Source organism: Molossus molossus, unplaced genomic scaffold (assembly GCF_014108415.1).
Source record: "Molossus molossus isolate mMolMol1 unplaced genomic scaffold, mMolMol1.p scaffold_m16_p_3, whole genome shotgun sequence".
In the NCBI taxonomy this organism is placed as follows: Eukaryota; Metazoa; Chordata; class Mammalia; order Chiroptera; family Molossidae; genus Molossus; species Molossus molossus.
The window spans coordinates 26,605,497-26,612,506 of NW_023425366.1; positions in this window are offsets into that span (position 1 = coordinate 26,605,497).

Sequence of the window (7,010 nt, forward strand, 5' to 3'; positions counted from 1 at the left end):
CTGGAGAAAACACATGACCACAAAACCACAAGAGGACCTCAGAACTGTCTTGAAATATGCTACATTTTCTTAATCAATGAATTCTCTTTCCGCTTCTCTATAAGATTACCTCACTTCTCATTTCACTTAGAAATTAGAAGCCATCAGTAGAGAATAACCTCATTTTCCTCCAGCAGATCTATCAATCGAACAACATCTAAACACTTCTACTCTATCCATTGACCTGTTGACATGATGGAAGTTGCCTGTTCCAATGTCAGGCCAACCTCTCTTCCTGTGTTTGGATCCTAACCTATCCATGGACTCAAGTACTTTACTCCTGCAACTATTTCTTCTCTTTCTTATATGGTCAGTTGGTACCTCTTTACCAGATTCATCTCATCCATATACAGAAAGGCTACAACGTATTGCAAGTTTTAAAAAATCCTCCCTTGATCTCACAATTTCCAGGAACTGCCCCATGTCTCTGCTTAACCATCTAGGCAAAATTCCTTTAAGAAGTTGTCTATATTTCTTGTCTGTAATTCCAAGCCTCTAATTTTCTTTTAAATCCCATTTCATAGGCTTTGTCCCTATTCCCTCACCCCACCCACAAAATATGCTCGTGTTAAAGTCACTAATGACTTCCATCTTGCCAGATTCAATGTAAAATTCTTGATGCTCATTTTATTTGAACTCTCAGCACATTTAACACAGCCACTTTACCCTTCTTGAAGTACTTTATTTGTCTTGTATGACCTAACTTCTTTTTGTTTTCCATTTATCTCATTGGTTTCTTTCACTCCCTTGATGAATCCATTATCTCTCCCCCTTTCTCTCTCTCTCTTTCTCTTTAAAACTAATCTTTATTGTTGAATGTATTACAGATGTTTCCCATTTTTCCCCCATTGACCCTCTCTTCCCTGCTCCCACCCCTTTCGTGTCTTCCCCACACTATTTTCTGTGTATATTGGTTATGCATATATGCATATAAGTTTGTCCTTCCCTTTGAGGTTCATCAGTCTAACAGCCAATTTGTACTTCTTTTTTTATCCTCACCCGAGGACATTTTTTCCATTTTTTGTTCAGATAGAGCGGAAGGGAGAGAGAAACATCGACGTGAAGGGACACATCGAGTGGCTGCCACCTGCATGACCGACCAGGGCCGGGGACAAACTGCAATCGAGATACACGCCCCTAGCGGGAACTGAACCCGGGTCTCTCTGTACCGCCGGCCGACGCTCCAACCGCTGAGCCAAACCGGCCATGGCCAATTTGTACTTCTTAATCCCTTCACTTTTTTCAGCCATTCCCCACCCCATCTGACAACCAACAAAAAGTTCTCTGTATTTATGAGTCTGTTTCTGTTCTGCTTGTCTGTTTGGTTTGTAGATTTAATTGTTGATAGATATGCATTTATTGCCATTTTATTGTTCATATTTTTTATCTTCTTCAAGAAGACCTTTCAACATTTCATATAATACTGGTTTGGTGGTGATGAACTTCTTTAGCTTTTTCTTGTTGTAGAAACTCTGTATATGTCCATTGATTCTAGTGTTGCAGGATAGACTAATCTTGGTTGTAGGTCCTTGATTTTCATCACTTTGAATATTTCTTGCCACTCACTTCTGGTCTGCAAAGTTTCTTTTGAGAAATTGGCTGACAGTCTTACGGGATATCTCTTAAATGTAATGAACTGCTTTTCTCTTGCTACTTTTAAGATTCTTCTTTGTCTTTAACCTTTTGCATTTTGATTAGGATGAGTCTTGGTGTGGGCCTCTTTGGGTTCTTCTTGTTTGGGACTCTCTGTGCTTCCTGGACTTGTATGTCTGTTTCCTTCACTAAGTTAAGGAAGTTTTCTGTCATTATTTTTTCAAATAGGTTTTCAATTTCTTGCTCTCTCTCTTTTCCTTCTGGCACCCCTATGTTGTGAATGTTGGCACGCTTGAAGTTGTCCCAGAGACTCCTTACACTAGCCTCATTTTTTTGGATTCTTTTTTCTTTTTGCTGTTCTGATTGAGTGTTTTTTGCTTCTTTATGTTCCAAATCAATTGTTTGCTTCTTGGCTTCACCTACTTTACCATTATTTCCCTATAAATTATTCTCTCTCTTTTTTTTAATCCTCACCCGAAGACATTTTTGCATTTACCTTCAGACAGAGCAGGAGGGAGAGAGGAAGAAAGAGAGAGAGAAACATTAATGTGAGAGAGACACTTCGACAGGTTGCCACCCACACTACCCCAACTGGGACCGGGGACAAACTGCAACTGAGGTATGTGCCCTTGGTGGGAACCAAACCCAGGACTTTTTGGTCTGCAGGCCGACGCTCTAACCACTGAGCAAAGCCAGCTAAGGCCCTGTAAATTATTCTTTATTTCAGTTAGTACATTCTTTATTTCTGACTGGTCCTTTTTTATATTGTTGATATTCTCACTAAGTTTCTTGAAGTTCTCACTAAGGTCCTTGAGCATCCTTATAACCAGTGTTTTGAACTCTGCATCTGATTGATTGCTTATTTCCATTTTGTTTAGTTCTTTTCCTGAAGTTCTGTTCTATTCTTTTATTTGGGACATATTTTTTTGTCTCCTCATTTTGGCCGCTTTCCTGTGTTTGTTTCTGTGTATTAGGTAGAGTTACTATATCTCCTAGGCTTCATAGGATGGCATATTATAGCAGCCATCCTGTAGCATCCAGTGGCACAGCCTCCCTGATTACCCCAGCTGGGCCCTCAAGGTATACCCCTCATGGGGACTGTACATCCATCTATTGTAATTGAGTCTTGTTTGCTGTTGGCACATCAATGGGAGGGATTTACTTAGGCTGATAGCTGCAAGGACTGGCCGTGCCCATGACCACTGACCTCTGACTACCTTGGAGGATGAGCTGTGCAGGGGCCCACCACACAGAGCAAGACTTACTTCAGCAGGCTCTGATACCCATTGAGTCAACTCCTTGAGTGTGTCACTTGTGGAGATGGTTGGGTGGTGGTGCTTTGCTGTGGTCTGAAGCTGTCCACTGGGTGTGCTGGCTCTGGGGCCAGGTCAGTTCTACCTGATACCACCAGGCATAAACTACAAAGCAGTCTGCAGATGCCTGCTTCTGTGCTGGGCTTGGAGGTGCCCAGGCAAAGCCAAGCTGTGAATAGACTGGCTGCTTCTAGCACCAGGCCTGGGGCCATTTATCAAGAGGAATGGGGATCACTGAGGCCAGATGCTGTTTATTTGAGAGAATTTAGGAAGCTCTGAAGCTAAGACAGGCCTATCCAATGGTAAAGCCACCAGAAACAGCTTGGGTGGGCCTGAAAGTTGGGTGAGTCAGGGCCTCAGGGAATCACCAGGGTGGGGCAAACAATGTGAACCAGGTTGCTGGAGTCCCAGATATGGTGCCGCTCTACGGGCCTGGGGAAGGGTTCAGCAAGGAAACAACAGCCTCTGACAAGTCTGTCCAGGAGAAAGCTGCCTCTCCAGGCCTCGCCCCGATGCCAAACAATTCAGTTCTTCCCCATATGTCTCTGGTGCCTTACAAGCTGCCTCCCCTCCACTGGAGCCTGGAGGGAGGGAGTCCAGAGTAAGTCTGTGTTGGGCCCTTTAAGAGGAACTGCCTGGGGCTGCTGAAGCCTCAGCTTCCCTCCACCTCAGTTCCTGCTAGTTTTTACAGCCAGAAGTTATGGGGATTTCTTTTCCTGGCACTGGAACCCTGAGCTGGGGGGACTGGTGTGGGCTGGGGACCCCTTACTCCTCAGAGAGGACCTTCACAGCTGAGGTAGCCCTGCTGGTTTTCATCTGCCACACGTAGGTGTGGGACCCGCCCATCCACGCCTTTGCCCCTCTCACCAGTCTCGATGCAGCCTCTTCTTTAATTTCATAGTTGTAAGACTTCCATTCAGCTCAGTTTCAGGTGGTTCTGAATAATGGTTGTTCTGTAGTTTTGTTGTCATTTTGATGTGGTTGTGGGAGGAGGTGTGTACCACCTTTACCTACACCACCATCTTGACCGGAAGTCTCTCCCCTTTCTCAGTATTGGAGTGTTCCACAGCTCCGTTATCGGAATTCTTCTCTCTAACTTATCTCATCAAAACCTACAGGTTTAAATACCCCTACATGATGATGTCCCTAACATTTATGCCTCTCTCTGAGCTCTCTCTTGAGCTCCAGACTCTTATAACCAACCACTACATCAATATTTTCTCCTTGAAGCCTGAAAGGTATCTCAAACTTAACATTTCCAACTCAAAATGGATTCTACCTTCCCCAAACCATTCCTCCTCTAGTCATTCATGTCAGAAACCTAAGACTGGATCCTGAATTTCTTACTTTCCTTCATATGCCATTTCTTATCCGTTAGCAAGGTCTACATTTAAAACATATTTGAATCCAGAGGGAAAGGGTGGGTGGGGGTAGTAGAAATGGGCAAAGGAGGGGGAGGGAGATGGAAAAAGACAAAAGACTTTACTGAGTTATGGATGTGTGCAGATGTTGTTTTGTTGAGTTGTACACTTGAAAGCTGTAAGATTTGGTGAACTAATGTCACCCCAATAAATTCAATTGAAAAAAAGTTCAACCCTATGTATTTGAGAAAAAAAAAAGAACAAAACATATTTGAATCTGACCCCATTCTTATCACTTTCTCTTCTTTCTCCCACCCTACCCAAGTCATAATCATCTTCCTGCTCTATGTCCATAACTCCCACAGAGTGAACCTTTAAAATATAAGTCAGTATATTTCCAGTCCAATACACAGCTTTCTATCACACATAGAACAAAATCCAAACATCTTAGTATGGCCCATAAACCACATGATCTGGCCCCTGCCCATCTCAGTGTCTCACTACCTACCATATTTCTCCTTTGCTTATTCCAGTTTATCTGTTCTGGCTTTCACGCTGATCTCTGCATACACCAAGGTCATTCCTAGCTCAGGGATTTGTACTTCTTTCCAACCACTGGGACACTCTTCTAAAAGGTCTTTAAAGAGCTTGCTATTAATGCATTTTCTCAGGTCTCCTCTTTAATGTCACTTAACCACCTCAGCTAAAATGACCATCCCCTGTATTGATGTCTTTCTTTTAATCTTGGATTATTTTGATTCATAACACTTACTGAGATTACGTTATATACTTATTTTTGTACTTGTTTGTGTTCAGGATCTTTCTCTAAAATTTTTCTTACATGAATATGGACTTAATCCATTTAGTTTGCTGATATTTCATTAGAAACTTAATGAAACATTAATGCTTGGTACATAACAGGTGCTCAGTGAGAATTTGCTGAATAAATGAGTCTAAGGCCTATTTTCACATAATACTACAATATTCCATAAATTATCACTGTGCATTGTAACATAATTTATATGCCAAATCATGTCTCACAAAGTACAATTCTGTAAGGCAAAAGCTTGCTATAAAAAGGTTAGTAAATAATATAGGCATTATTCTTTGCTGCAATCCAATCTAAAAATGTGAATTCCACTCAGATTAATGCTTTTAATGTGACAGTACCAGTGTTTCAGTTTGTGATCTAAAAGAACAATTGACCTGAGAAAATCCTTATTAAAAAATTAATCAAGGTATTTTTTTTGTCTTGCTAAGTTACCTCATCCAAAAGGGAAAAGTACTAAAATGAGAACAGAAAAATAAATTGCACCCAAAAGGGAAAATTACATAATGAAGAGAAATTTCTCAATGGCAAAAGAAGGGAAAATGGTGTGACTAATGCATTTAAGGGGGTGAAAGAGAACGTCATATATTTTAAAAAGTAACTGATGTGGCATTTTCTTTCTAATGACATTTGAGCAACCAGTAGAATTTCCAGGGTCGACAGGAGGAAAGTTAAGCAATTTATCATGACTGAATTTATTCAGGAGACAGAAAAAAAGTGAAAAAGAGAGAAAGTACATTAATAATTTGTCCTTTTGATGAGGAGGATCCAAACTGTACTTTATGCAAAGAACAGATGAAATATTATTCTCATTGTAAGCTAAATCTTACTTTCTAATTTTTACATTAGACTGATACACTGAAATATTTCTGTATAAATTATGTGATTGCTGAAGATTTGCTTTAAAGTAATCCTGGAGTAGGGGTGGTGGTGGTGGTGATGGATGAAACAAAATTGCTGAAACTGGAAATCTATCATGCTATTTTCTCTACTTTTGTATATCTTTGAAAAGTCCCACACTAAAAAGTATAAATAATGACAGCAAAAAAATATCTGGGACTCACACTGAGTTTTCATGATGTCACAAAATAAATAAACAAAAATAAAACCTCCAAAATGATAAACACAAAAGGAAACAAACAAAAAATCCCACCAAACTCCTCTTACCATCTATGACAGTTTTCCTTGGTCTCTATTCACAGAGGATGTTAATTAATGAATGAGCAGGCCAGGAGAAAGGAAGGAGCTTCAAAATTAGTTGAGAAAAAGAAGAAGGAGAGGGCCGTAGACATTGCTCAAAGTATAAATATCCCCCCTGCTCAGATGCAATTTTTGTACCATCGCTGAGGGATCTCTCAATGGTCCCGACTGGATCCTGAAAACCTGCACCAGGAAATGTTTGCAGCCAACTCCCCATTCCATCTTTGTGTTCTGGCTTCTGATTTGCTTTTTCTTTTCTTCACAGATTCTTTTTCTCTAGCGCAAACCTGTACCTTTTCTTCTGGGTTATCTCTACCTCCAAAGGCTACTTCCTTTTAGTTATGGCCCTGATCTACTTCTGGTTTGACAGGTAATTCCTCCTTAATGAACTCCTGGTTTGACAGATGATTCCTCCCTGATCAGCTCTTTGTTAGACAGACAGTTCCTCCATGGACTTTGCCTGGTATCACTTGATCTAGCCTGCTTCTCTCCCAAGTTTGTTAGCTAGAGTAGAAGGGGAATATTCATCCAAGGGCTCCTCATTCACTTCACCTCTCCAGAATCTAGGACAGGAGTAAAGCCTCAGGGGCACCTATAGATATAGAAGGCACTAAAATATCTAACAACTGGCACAGCAAGGACACCAATCAATACTTAATTCTGGAACAGACGCTG